The sequence below is a fragment of the Rissa tridactyla genome, chromosome 2 (assembly GCF_028500815.1).
Source record: "Rissa tridactyla isolate bRisTri1 chromosome 2, bRisTri1.patW.cur.20221130, whole genome shotgun sequence".
Classification (NCBI taxonomy): Eukaryota; Metazoa; Chordata; class Aves; order Charadriiformes; family Laridae; genus Rissa; species Rissa tridactyla.
The window spans coordinates 159144019-159159035 of record NC_071467.1 but is presented as its reverse complement, the minus strand read 5'-3'; the positions used below and the strand labels follow the sequence as shown (position 1 = coordinate 159159035).

Sequence of the window (15017 nt, the reverse complement as noted above, 5' to 3'; positions counted from 1 at the left end):
ATATCTGTGTTACTTTGCTTTTAAAGCTTTACTCTTTACTTTTTTTTTTCTTTTGTGTATTTTTTATTTTTAACTAAAAGCAGGTACGTGCAACCTTTTCCTGTGTATATCTGACCGTTGAAGACAGGGGTACACGCCTTTACCCACTCCAAGCATCCTTAAGTTAAAGTAACAGCAAAACCTAGAGGAGATAAAACATCAGAAAGTTTGTGATATATAAACCAGTGAGGTGGGATTAACTGTGGGAGACTGGAACTGAGTTCCAAATACATCAACTCATACCAGTACTGTGAGCAGGGGGATTTAAAGTAAATTAGTTACAATGAAAAGACAGTTTGCCAAGAAAAGACAGTTTGCAGAAAGCTGCCTAATGGGCAACGTGAGTACAGAACTGCTCGTTCATCATACATTTCCCTTAGCCTGGAGGAATCTATAGGTCTGACAGAGATTTCTAGTGTTGAATATGCCTTACAGTATCCAAAGGTCTAAGCATAGAGAGCGTTTCAGGAGGAGAGCTGTAAAAGTCAGCTTTCTCCAGCTCTGTGAAGAACAAATGCAAAACTCCACAGCATTTAATCCTATGTAATTTAATTCTGCTTAATTATCCTAAATTGCACGTACGGTGCGTGCACCCAGACCTGGATTGCAGCCCCCCATGGTAAGCGTTATTCGTACTGGTCGGCCGCTGCTACGATTGAAGCTGCTCAAATGGCTGCACACCCTATAAAGCAACTAGTGCAAAGCAGCAAGCCGACAAGAAATGCCTTATTTTCAACAGCTCAGGAACAAACAAACGTGAGTAGCATAAAAAAAAAAGTAGCTACTGCGTATGCTGTTGTAGAGCAGTGTGGTGAGTAGGGCTAGGGAAGTGATCGTCCCCCTGTACTTGGGCACTGGTGAGGCCCCACCTCGAGTACTGTGTCCAGTTTTGGGCCCCTCACCACAAAAAAGACATTGAGGTGCTGGAGCGGGTCCAGAAAAGGGTAACGAAGCTGGTGAGGGGTCTGGAGAATAGGTCTTATGAGGAGCATCTGAGGGAGCTGGGGTTGTTCAGCCTCGAGAACAGGAGGCTGAGGAGAGACCTTCTCGCTCTCTACAACTGCCTGAAAGGAGGGGGTAGAGAGGTGGGGGTCGGTCTCTTCTCCCAAGTAACAACCGATAGGACAAGAGGAAACAGCCTTAAGTTGTGCCAAGGGAGGTTTAGATTTAATATTAGGAAAAATTTTGACACTGAAAGGGTTATTAAGCATTGGAAGAGGCTGCCCAGGGAGGTGGTTGAGGCACCATCCCTGGAGGTGTTTAAAAGACAGGTAGACACAGTGCTTAGAGGTAGAGTTTAGTGATGGTTTTTGTCAGAGTTAGGTTGGTGGTTGGATTAGATGATCTGAAAGGTCCCTTCCAACCCAGGCAATTCTATGATTCTATGAGGTACTCTCTCTGCTGAACATCAGCAGCCTGTTTGGTGACGCGTGGACTGCCCCTTCTCTGACTGGCAAGTATCCATTGGTACCAGTAACTGTTCGCGGTGAACACCAAGGTTAAAGAAGTATTTGAGATGGCAAAATGGGAAATAACCGGGATAATCAAGATCAAGGGGAGAAGTGGAATGGTTAACATGATACTAAGCAAAAAGTCGAGATGTGGACATCTGTAAAAACATGTTCTGCCCCAAGGACTAGAGATAGACTGTATTTGGGGGGTCATTTATAGGTATTCTAAAGAATAGCTTGCAATACAGTGCAGTGAAATAGCATTGACAGTACAGTGGACTAATTAACTTAGCAGACTACGAGTAAATCTCCGAATCTATAATTATGGCAGACGTATGCAGAGTGTCATTTCCCACTAAACATTCAGTTCTGTAGTAAAGGTTGTTAAGTTTATGAAGTTTGTCTCTTTACAAGAAAAGCCCTGTATATTTTTCTTCTTGTTTTCATTTGAAGAAAAGCTGCCAATAGCTACTAGTCCAACGTCCTTTTCCTTTGAACCAAGGTAATTGTTTTACCATAGTTAGATGCATTTATGAGTAACAAGATTAAGGTTTCTAAAGGGTCTTATCAACAATTATGAGGTGATATGTTTCTATTATGTTATGTCTCATTCACAAAAAACCTGCAGTGATACCCGAAGAGATTAATGAGTTTTATTAGTGTGTACATTAATCCAAGTACACAAGATAATGGTTTTGCATAACAAACCGTGGGCCAGATTCTCAGCTGCTGTAAACAATACCTCCATTGTAAGGTCATTAGAGTTTGATCTGTTTACATCTACTGAATCTTTGTCTGAATTTTCATTATGCAGGACTAATTTCTCAAACTGTAATCTCAGTGTAGCACAAATTCAGTGCAGCTTGAACTGTGGAGCTAATGCGGATGTCTCCATACAGATACCTTTGCAAAATATGTATACGTGAGAAAACACAGAGATCTTGGTAGGATTTCCATTTTCAATGATTTTATAAAAATATCGTTTGGTGGAGTTCTTCCTTATTTACATAACTGAAAGTGAGAGGTCTTTCACCTTCTTTGCTTTTATGCGCTTTACAGGAGAAAGAGACATTTCTTTTTAGCACTTTTCGTGTAGGATCCGTCTAACTTCAGGTGTCTGCTATGGGTACATTTACAGCAGAGACAACTCCTTCTGGTTCCTGTTGCAGCTGGTGTGGGTCAGGTCAGTGGAAACATCTGTTCTGGCTGCAAAGCAGGCTTCTGGATAAAATCATCCCGGCAGCCTTTGGTCATACAACTAGGGTGGAGCTGTTGCAGTTTGATGGAGAATCACTTGGATCCACTGGTAGAAGACTTCATTCTCCACAGCTTCTCAGGCTCCTTAGCTAGAGCTTGTCCTTGCCTCACTTTCTCAGGGTTTTGTTTTATTGCTTATAAGCAGTCATACTCTAGTAATTTTTTTGATTACCAGGAAATCCTATTTATTCATATACAGATATAACACATAGATGGAAAAGCTACTTGAATGAGGATCTGTGAAGGAGTCCTCCTTACCCTGTTGTTAACCAAGCAGGTAGAGCAGCAGCAGCCCACCAGAGGGGACAAGTGTTTCTCTTACAACATCTGCTGCCCAAGGGCTTCTGCCAGGAATTCCCACCTCTGCTTCCCCAGAAAGATCCCAGGTGGAGTTGGTGTTAATGACCAGAGAGTGGCAGGCAGTACCTATTGCTGCTTGGTGCTTTCTTCTCCATCTATGCTGTATGAAAGCACCCAGAGCTCAGGTCTTGCTGTACACTCTGTGACTGCCTACTGTAGCAGTAACTGGTGTATGACTTTATGTCAGACCCATATGTATCTTCGAAGGTAGCTAAACGTAAATGATTTTACTCTGATCAAGCCTGTAATAATTTAAAAAATTGGATTTTCTCAACTGTCCACGGGACAAATGCATGGGCAAATAATTACGGCTTAAAAACAATTTATATACTGACACTTAGAGACTAACCTCCACCATACCTCGGTTTCATTATATACCTTCTATTAACTCGCTTTGTGATCTTTAGTTGCAAACTTTGCTGAGTTTAGAGTCGCAGACATGACTGTGGTCAGCTTAACTTCTCTAAAACAAATGGCAAGGTTTTTAAGATTTGATTAAGCAACCGATACTTATAAAGTACTCTGTGATGCTTACATGACAGGCTATGGAGAGGGAAAACATCTATTTTTTAAAAAAAAACCAAGAAAGGTCTGGCATTTCTTGTTTGATCCCAAAGGTGAAAAGTTGGAAGTTTTCTACTCACCGCTTTTGTACTTTAGAGGCAGCATATAATTGTCTTAAAGGATTTTTTGCTGTCCTGCAGACTATGCTTAAGAGCAGAACTACCTGGCACAGACTGAAATGAGAGAAGAATAATAAAAGGTAACCTCTCTTTCAAGAGGACAATGTAATGCTTACTGTCAGGAGGCAACATTTATTGCAATCACTCAGTCCCAGAAGGCTAGTTACCTTATTTTTCATCTAATTTTATATGCTCATGATTGAATTACGATATCAGGATCTAAGGAAACATGATGCTTTGCAGACTGCTGTTAGATTATCTCCTCTAGACGCTGTCGAAAAAGCAATATGTGCTGGAGCAAGGTCAATCCTGCTGTCACTTTCATCATAAAATATGGACTTACACTTCTGCCTCCTCTCATAAACTAGCACAGGCACTGCCACTGATTCCCTCTAAGATAAACAGAAAGAAGATCTGGATGGAAGGTTTTTGCTGCTTTATACATAAATTTAATTGAGGATGGAGTTTTCTCATCTGGAATGGGATGTAAAATTCAATTGCATTGGGAAAAGGGTAAGAAATTACAAGTTTTGGCCGTGGAACACAATTTATTCCTGTTTCTTTAGTAAGGCTCAGACACGTATGGTGCAAGCTGAATGACATGGAGCCAGTAAAGTGCTAAAGCCCATTTTCAGGTGGTGGCTCCTTCTCTGGAGGATGAAGCCTTAGCAATGACTACCACTGTAGTCAGCTGTGTAGTGTTTTGGTATTTCCATTTTAAATAAGGGCACCTTTTCTTCAGTGACTCCTTCCCTCACTCCCCAGTGTAAGCTGCCAGCACTGTTAAAACCTGAGTCCTAATGAGGTTGTTCATGGGGGAAGAAAGGACGTGCAACCATTTCTGTTGCAGGCTGACGTCCTCTGACACTCAGCGTGGCAGGTTTGGGTACAGTGTCTTCACTCTCATGTAAAATCTGTGAAGTCACTGGGACTTTTGCTTGGATGCACAGAACTGGCAAAGATTTTCTGGATCCTGGAGTTCAAGTCACTGCGCTTGCAGACAGTGGCATCGTAGCAGCATCCTTTACCTTAGTTGATCAATCTCCATCAACTGATCTCAGCCATAAGCTGATCTTGGCCAGCTCTATGCACGTGGAGAGGCGTGAGGTTCCCCACAAAGGGTTAATGCCTTCTAGCTCTGAGACAAGAGGAAGAGTGAGGAAGACCTCTGGCACATGCATACATTACTGCAATTAATGCCATTTAATACATGATGAAAATGAAAGGCGGGGGGGGACGCAGTTGTTGTTCATGGAATGCCTACCAGCCTGCTAATTAAAGTTCTCCATAATCATGCATTATCAGGAAGGGATTAATCATTTTTAGGGATGATACAAAGAAAATTGGTAGTTACACAGAAGGGAGAGGACTGTGATGAGGGCTAAGAGAAAACTATTGTCTCATGCTGGGCATGGTTGCTGGTGACGGAGAAGTGCCTTTGCCACAGCGCTGCGTATTATCCTCTCATTCACTGACCGATTTGGGAAAAATCAGCTTTCACTTTGAGAAGAGACAACAGTGTAACAGAATAAGGAATGCAATCTTCTTCTCGTGACCAGCAGAAGTAGGGATGTGATTGTCCCCCTGTACTCAGCACTGGTGAGGCCACACCTTGAGTGTTGTGTCCAGTTTTGGGCACCTCAATATGAGAGAGATATCGAGGTGCTGGCGCGAGTGCAGAGGAGGGCAACGAAGCTGGTGAAGGGCCTGGAGAGTAAATCTTATGAGGAGTGATTGAAGGAGCTGGGACTGTTTAGTTTGAGGAAGAGGAGGCTGAGGGGAGACCTCATCACTCTCTCCAACTACTTGAAAGGCCATTGTAGAGAGGTTGGTGCTGGTCTCTTCTCACAGGCAATTAGTGATAGAACAAGAGGGAATGGGTTCAAGCTGCAACAGGGTAGGTTTAGGCTGGACATTAGGAAAAAATTCTTCACAGAAAGAGTGGTCAGACACTGGAATAGGCTGCCCAGGGAGGCGGTGGAGTCACCATCCCTGGATGTGTTTAAGAGTCGTTTAGATGTGGTGTTGGGGGATATGGTGTAGGGGAGAACTTTGTAGAGTGGGGTTGATGGTTGGACTCGATGATCCCAAGGGTCTTTTCCAACCTAAATGATTCTATGATTCTATGATTCGAGTCTCAAGTCCTTCCTCCTTTTCCAGAAACAGTAAGATTGTTTTGATTCAAAATACCATAAAACCACTATAGTTTATCCTATCTTTTTGAAGATTATCTCTGCTGGAACCTGTGTTTGTAGCTGAGTGGTAGTCTTTAATGTCAGTATTGTGCAGGTCAAATGACTTTCAAGCTGTCTCTCTCTTTGGGGAAAGGAAAATAGATTCTTCTAACAAAAATGTTAAAGTATTATCACCTGATTTGGATGTCCTCTCTACCACTGCAGTTATCAGTAGCATAGCCTAGATGCTGTAGATCAGTGATCACAGGTAACAGGAATGAAGTCATTTCTGCCTTTCCTAGCAGGCAATTTTGTAGCTGTAGAGCAAAATGATGTGTTGTAACTGAGCTGTGCTTGATAAAATACCTAAAGAACCAGGGAAAGGGAGTTATCTGGGTATACATCTGCTTTTCCCCAGGTATGTCCTCTGAGCCAGCAGCCCCAATGACAACAGCCCTGAAACTACACTCCTGGCCCTACAGTGCTGAAGGATGCCTATAGGCCCGGGAAATAATTAAAAATAGGATTTATAGCTCTTAGGTCCTGCCAGATAAAAGCCTGGTTCAATCCCATAAACACAGAACAAATAGCGCAAAAGCACAGAGTAGCAAAATGTTGCAATTTAAGGATTTTCTTTGGGAGTGATTGACACTAATGAAGAGGCAACACAGCCATAATCTGAGTCACGTTCCTCATACCATTGTACATGTAATTCTTTCTGTCTGTGTATTTATGAGTTTTAAAGACAAGTGCTGCAAGTTTGTTCTTAGTGGAGGCAGCATGTGGCTATAAACTTCTTAGTTCCTTAAACTATTTCTTGAGAATTTAATTATCTTCTTTCCTCCCTCTTGGTGGAATACGGAAACACCATCTGGACATGGGAACACTTAGGAGCATTACTTGCTGCTTACACTTATTACATTTATTCTGAGCATTAAAAAAAAGTCCTTTTATTATTCTACATTTCTGTTATTTTCCAGATTTTTGTTGGAGTCAGCAAAGACTTTTACTACCAATTTTTATCAAATCATCTGGCTCTACTTTGTGGCGGGTTGCCCTGACCTCACTTTTAATCACATTTTAACACTGAAGGGTCCGGAGCAGGATTTAGCAAGGTTCAGCCTTCCAGCATGAAGAGATCTAAAACCAAGTTTTGGAATAATTTTACAGATCTAGGGTTTTCTGCCCTCTGATGTGGTCGCAGCACCAGCTCCTGCCCACACAGATGGTGCAAGTCTGAAATGTATGGTTATGCTTCTAGGGGATACCATATACACAGAAATTTTTAGTGTGGGCGATAAGTGAAATCATTAATTTATAATGAGGGCTGCTGTAGGAGGATGCATCAGCTCAGCATTTATGGCTATTGGGATCAGGATTCAAAACAGGGCTCATGTTCTTGATCAGTGCAGTCTTTCCAAACCCGGGTAGTGATTGCTAATTAGCACTTCTGCTTTCTTTTAATAATGTGGCATGGGCTGTTTACTAAAACCCACTAGCCAGCACTCCTGTGCAAAAGAATTTTTAAAGGAGGCTGGAGGTGGTCAGAAAAGTGGGAAAACTGGGCAATTAATGCATAGCCCGGTGCTGTGCAGCATTGAGATAAGCTCAGCCAACAGCCGGGTGGGTGGGAACATCCTCTGAAAGGCCAGCATCCAGCACTGTTACCGTTGGCATAGTTCAGCTCAAGGATTTAAAACCCATGATTTTATTTTTTTTTTAATGTGAGTAAACACAAAATTCTGGGCATTGTTTCTAGTATTGTGGCTATACTTAGATGCCATTACTGCATAAAGAATGTGTCTTTTTTGAGGATATGTATTCTGGAAGATCTCCCAGGGTTTTATTCTCTCATGGGATTACCCACTGATTTAGCCAGGCTTGAATGCGTCTCAAAGAAAAGCTAAATTAAAACCAATAAAGTGCTTGGATTTGTTTATGAATTTTACTGTGACAAAGTACCATTTTATTTTCCCCATCATTTTATGGATTCAGTTTCATCTGCACTTTTTATAATGCTGAAAGCAGGAGAGGGACTTTGTACAAGGGCATGTAGTGATAGGATGAGGGGTAACAGCTTCAAACTGGAAGCGGGTAGATTTAGATTGGATATTAGGAAGAAATTTTTCACTATGAGGGTGGTGAGACACTGGCACAGGTTGCCCAGGGAAGCTGTGGATGCCCCATCCCTGGAGGTGTTCAAGGCCAGGCTGGATGGGGCTTGGAGCAGCCTGGTCTAGTGGGAGGTGTCCCTGCCCATGGCAGGGGGGTTGGAACTGGCTGATCTTTAAGGTCCCTTCCGACCCAAACCATTCTGTGATTCTGTCATTTTGGGGAAGTTTTCCCCCAGGAAACCCCATAAAATCCTAGAGCTATGAGTTTTAATCAACAAACATCTTCACAAAAATGTACTAGTTTTAGCATATCACTCATGAGAAATTTTTTGTCTGTAATGTTCGTCACAGAAAAACGGGTTTCTGCTGCTAGGGGTTTACTTTCTGAATAAAAGTGTCTGAATCCTTTCTGCCTCAGTAAAGAAGATCGTGACATTTGTCTTTCACCGTGAGTGCATCAAATCACATTTTGCTTTAGTTTCTTCATTAATATGAGGGGGGCACGGGATCATCACAGACGCGTTATTGTCAGTAACGTGTACATCTATGTCACTTTGAACAGGGAGAGCTTAATATCATTTAATATCTCAGGATAATTCTATGTTGACATTTATCAGGATACAGGTTTTATGGTTGGTAAACTAAATGCTGCACTAAGCGTTTAATTCAAGTTATGGAAAGATATGCAAAGCCCTTTGCTGCCTTTCCCCAGGTGATCGTTTTCATGCTTTTACCAAGTGGGGAGCAGAGGTACAGCCAGAATTAGTGGTTTGCCTATGGCCATGTCTTGAGTCAAGTGTCGTGACCTCCATTTCCTTCCTCATATTGCAAGACAGCACTCCAAGGAAAAGCACCGCCGGCTCCTGGCACAGACCAGAACTGTCTCTAGCGCTGTAGCCTCTCTCCATCAGTGGATGGTGCATAATTACCCTCTTCAGGATTTTTGCAATAATGTACCCATGTCTGCCCAGCTCCCGCAATTAGAGGTTGGTTCATGCCTTCAGGCAGGAGGATAATGAACCTCTTTCTACATCTTTCTCAGTTCCTTCATTTAATCAGACCTTTTAACCTGTGCCATTTGGACCAGACCTACCATCCCTGGAAAGCCATGGAAAATCTGGAGACAAGGATTTTTTATGCTAACTATGGACAAGCAAATGCCATGAGCTGAAAATTGATGTAAAATATCTACCATTCATGAAGCAAAAGTTCATAAAGCAATGTTTCGTCTCCAAAACCTAGCTACGTTGCTCATATATCGCCTTGCATATCACATGGAAATCTTCTATATCACAGTCTCAGAATAGCATTCCTGGAACTAGATTGTTTTTAGTAGCCGTTATGCTCAGGTAAACATCAGTGCAAGCAATAATGAAAGTACGCAGCTCTTCCCTGGATGTATTTGGCTATTTATGGACTATAAAACAATTCAATATTTAGGCATATATATCTGCAAAAAAGTAAGTGGACTGTTTTCTTTGTTTCTTTGTTTCTTTTCTATAAGAAAACAGTCATGTTATTTCTATAATACTGTTGGATTCTCTAAATCCTGAGTTGAATGTGGACACCTGTGATACATATACTTACAAACAGGTGGGTTTTATAGTGGTTGTTTTAATTTGTTGTCCCGTATCTGGACATGGAGAGTTCGAAGACACATTTGGTAGCAGTGGTCCAAGAAGTCGTAACTAGCTGCAAAATGCTATAGGTAGGACACATGGGTTTGATTTTTTTTTCTCTCTCCTTTAGAGAACTCAAGCAGGTCGTGTAATTCCAGCTTCCTAGAGGTGTTGTGAAAATAAAATGCATTGCTGGCTGCAACGCTCAGATGTGCAGGGACAATAAGGGGCGTAGAGGCTCCTAGATGGATAAATTACCAGCGTGGTTTTGAAAGATTCAGTGAATCTTCAGTCTCTTCACCGCAGAGAAACCTTCCTCGCAGAAACCCAGCGATTAGCATGCCGGAGAGCACTCCCGTAACAAAACCAGCATGTAAAATGATTAAATCATACCGGAGTGAAGAGTTAACAAGGCATGGCTGCACACGTTTGCTGTTAGCTCACGGCACCGCGCGATGTTTCGTCTCGATAGCAATTCGGTAACTAGTCTGTAATTACATCCCAGGCCTTAATAAGCGCGGGGCCAGTCCTCCCAGGTGCTGAATGCTCTTCACTCCCACCAGCGGCGTCGGGAGCTGGAGGTACGTCACGGGATGGCACTCCAGCAAGACCAGCCTCCCGTGCCACCCTAGCATCGCTCAGCGCCTGTAGAGAAAGGCAATGATCATCTCGAACGAGGGATTGAATTTTGAGTTATAGCAGCAGTAAAGCAATTATGAAAAATATAACAACCCGTTTTGACTTAAAGCACATCATTATGCATTATGTTTTTATAGCATCATGAGGGTGCTATAAAAGACACCCGGTACAGCTGCAAGGGACAACTTCATTCTGTGGCTTTTTTTTTGGTTTGGAGGGTCATTAGACATGTGCGTGTGTGCAGTGTACTCCTTGTGGGTGACATGGAAGTACTGATCTTCTAAGAAGGATTCAAACAGGGAAAAAAGTGTTTACTTCTCGAGCGCTACAGGGAGAGTGTTTTATTAGGAGTGTTTTTGCTTGATGACACCCAGGTTAAAATGGTAGAAATTCTTTTTCTTGCTTTTGAGAGACGAAGAAGCTGAAGTTCCCATTTAACGTCTCCAGGTAACTTCACGTGGCTTGTGGCGTGTCTGGCAGATGGCTGGGGGAAGCTGGCTGCTGTGGGTACAAGTATCTCACTCCAGGGTCTGAAACAAACATTAAATGCACAGGGGGGAAATATCTACATTTAATCCCTACTTAAACTTAGTTACGTAGAAAGCCTGCTGTCTGGCAATATTTCTGAAGCCTGTGGGTTTAGTGTCAACTAATAATATCATAAAACTACCCATCATGGTAATGGCAAAGCATCTTAGAGAGTCTCCGAAGCACTTCTTACTGAAATTCAAGTAAATGCTTTCTAAGCGCAGCTTGTCCTACTGAGAGGGCCAGAGCTTGGCAATTCGGGTGACCTTTAGCGAGGAGCATAATAAATGGTGTCATTGAGGTAGTCTAAAGAGACTCAATTAGATGCTGAAATAACTACTAGAGCTGGAAAGGAGTTTTATTAACCCAGTCGAGAGCCTATGAATAGAGAAACACAACAGGTGCACCCTGGTTTAAACAAACATGAAAAGTCGCTTCCCGGATTTTACTGGTGCGGTATGCACCAGCTGCCACCGCACCTCAGCGCAGCCATGGCATTAGCTCTGAAGACCCCAGCCAAGGCCGAGAAACAACTGTAAATGCTTTCCTTACTGCAGACACCATAAGCAATAGCTCGCAGGTGGTGACTGGGAGGAAGTGGCTCAAGGGAAGGTGGTTTCTACCTGCTGTCCCGACTGATGGTTCCTCTCTCTGCCCCACCTCGCCTTGCTGGGAAATGCAATAACCCCCTATAGAGCACCTTATCGTATTTGTCATCAGTATGTCTTGGAGGACCCCAGCTCTGTACGTCCAGAAGGGCTGGAAGACAAAGTCAGTGCTGCCATTGAAAGAGGCAGCTCCATCCTCTGCCCACCCTGGGGGCATTTTCACCAGTCTGCTGCCTGTGCCACAAGAGAGCTTGCTCTGAGCTGGGTCTAGGAACTGAACGGCATGAAAATTAAATATATTATTTTTCTGTTGGGACCAGCTCTAGAAACTCTTCTGCTATTTTGCTGGATGGTTGTACAAACATTTCTGATCGCGCAAGGAAATGCTGGGATGGGACCAAGAGGCAGAGGTGGGATTGGAGGTGGACAACACTAGTCTAAATTTTTTAGGGAACCACAGAGTGAGGATTTGGGAGTATTTTATGGGCCATCTGATGACTGCAGCTTATTACTGCTGCCCCCCAGAGTAGGATGGTATCTATGTTCTCCCTTATTCAAAAATAAATTATGGTTTTCATCTGCTGGCCCAGAGTTACATTATTTTATGTCACAGCAGGTGTTATAACATGCTTCAGCAGAGAGGTTGGCTACTTACTGCCTTATGTGCAGCTCAAATTTTCTGAACGATCTGAGCTGTCCTTGGCCTGGATCTGGGGGTGTACAGCAAGGGGTAGAAAGCCAGTGTTTGACACTCTGTGCCCTGGGGATCTGAACGCGGTGTTGCCTTCCTGGGTAGAGCAGAACAGGCAATCCCCAAGAGCACGCTGCCCTCGTGCCTCTGCACAAGCCAGGCGTCCTAACCAAGGTATCTGGCTGACAAAATCCAAGGTGCCTAAGAAACATGAAGGTGACGCTGAAGTGCAACTAGATGTCCTGCGATGTGATAGCGGCCTCCAGGAACCAGGCAGAAGCCACCAGTATGGGTGCAGGTTCCCAGCCAGACGAATGCTAAATGAGCACAGCAGCCGCGCCGGTGCCTGGAAGGCAATCCCGGTGGTTGCTCACAGATTAGGTCACTGGGTGACTGTTATCTGTTGTGACCAGAATGGTTTCCTATACAAGTATGATTACAAAAACGCTTGGGTTTTTGTATACCCAGTAGCGGGAGGCTGTAATTAGTGCTTCCAGGCAAACTGTGACCTTTTGGAACTTTTCCTGAGGCTTATGAAGCTTAAATTAGTTTCTGCTGTTTGAAAGCATGCACAGACTTAATCTCTGGGTCCTATTTATATTATAATTACTATATAATTCACATTTGCATTCACTTGACTCCCTTTCTTACTTAACAGCCGAGGTTGGCTCTTGTGTCTCAACTCCTTTGTGCGCAGTTCATGGGTCAGAAATCCCGTGGGTAGCGGCAGGATGGGGAATGCTCGTTCTCGCTCCCTCACATGCCCGTATGACTTCACAATAGCAGGCTGGTGTGAAAAATCCCTTGTGCGCAAACAGAAGGTACCAGAAGAGCTTTTTCTCTGGGAAAAGAGAAGATGCTATTAGTGGTTTGGAATTCGAAGGAGAACTTCTTTTCTACTGGCTGTTAACAACGTAGTTATTGAAGTAGTCTGAGACTAATTAAAATGGTGGCTTTTCCGGGTGTTTCAGTCACATTTTGTCTTCCTTTAAGTAGACCGTTCATTTATGTTATGAAATATTTCACTGTATTGTTATACATCTTCAATGCAGTGTAAAGTACCCATAAATACTCAATGACATAGAATAAGTGAAAAAAAAAATGCATGACTATTTAATAATAAAATTAATAGAAAACACCTGTAATTTCCAGTGCACGGAAAAAGAAGATGTGGAATGAAAGTGAAAGTCCTCTCCCCTTTAAAACTACCTCATTCTCCAAAGCACTATGTGTTCCTTGCTTTTACATGCTTTGATCCTGTTTTCGTTTTGATTCTTGCTTGTAAATATGAGCTGTCTGGCATTGCCCAGAGGAAGGTGATCTGTCATCTGCTTACAGCCAGGGTTCTTCTCGTTCGGTCATTCTGTACATATAAAATCTTATCTGGACTGCACTCGTAGGAGATAAATGACCTTGACAACAGGCTTCCTCCGATGCTTCAAATAATGAAGCTTCACAAATCAGGCGGTGACCTCCCGCATGTTGAGACTAGGGTGCATGTGCGTTATTTCCAGCTATATGAGCAACCTTGGTTGAACTCATTGTTCTGCAGCGGATAGTACAGATGTTGCCATCCCGCAAGATGTAAAGCTTCCTCTAAGGAAAACTGCTTCTCTCACCTTGTTTGCCAGCTGGCCCAGCTGTAAGGTTTATTGCTGGCTTTTGTTTTCTGTTTGCACGGTGCTTGTTTAGTCCATTGTTAATGCAGTCAGTACATTAAGGATATATTAAAACCTGAGAACTCATGAAAGGAAAACAGCTTAATAGCCAGACAATATGAAGCAATGTTATTTACAGGTGTTTTGTTTTTTTTTTTAAAAGTTAATATCCAGCATCGGTTATAAATTAACTAGCTATATCATTATTTTGTTGCAAGAGAATTTTGCTTATGAAAAAGAATAAATTTAGATTATCTAAATCAGTTTGTACTAGGCTTTTAATGGAATAAACACAAAATATGCAATGGGGTTTTATTCTGTCAGTGTTAATGAGTTGTAAATGGCACTGAGAAGAGAATATTTTCTTTCATGCTGCGATTACAAGGAAAGATCTTTTTCCCTTGAATATATCATCAGTATGCTTATTAGAGGAGTTGGGAGGAGTAACAGGGACTGCAACACTCTTCCTCCCCTTCCACAGCTCTACCAGGGCATGGCTACACAGTCTCTCCATCACGACGGCCCTACCATTTGTGACGTTTTTTAATCACAGAATCACAAAATCATAGGAGAATCCAGATTGGAAGGAACCTCAGGAGGTCTCTAGTGCAACCTCCTGCTCCAAGCAGCGTCAGAGAAGACATCAGAGCAGGTTGCTCAGGGCTGTGTCTAGTCTTGTCTTCAAAGCCTCCAAGGATGGAGAATGCACAACCTCCCTGGGCATCCGGAGTTATCCAGAGATTTTCCAAGGTAGACAGAGAATACAGAAAACATCAGGCATGTTCCTCCACATGTGGTGTTTCTCTTAAGATTAGCATATACTAATCCAATAAGAAACTTATATTTTAAAAAACAGAGACAAATGTTAAACTGTTGCTTTCGTCTCTTTTCAAAGTTTGCAGAAAGCCTGGATCAAAACTGAATTGAAAGAGGTTAAATTAATGAGGGATTCAATTAGAAATAGCAGGAAATAGAAGAGGAATTGGAAAAAGAAAGTAAGTTAGGTATGGGGATTTCTCTGTTGGGATTTGTTCTTCCAACCATAGATCTGAACCAGAATACTAGAACAAAGTGCTGTAGCCTCTTGGGAAGGCAGTGAACCCCGCGTGAGCTGGGGTGGGTCCCTCCTGCCTCTGGTACTTACACCTCCAGGTACACAGTCTTGGTGCTATATCAGGTTCAGGAATTCTGCAAGC

General features: G+C 42.7%; 1 protein-coding gene across 1 annotated transcript in view; it reads left to right on the top strand.

The window, feature by feature from the left end:
- Window positions 1-15017, top strand: part of DPP6 (dipeptidyl peptidase like 6) — a 421502-nt gene that overhangs the window by 381750 nt on the left and 24735 nt on the right. The window lies entirely within an intron of this gene.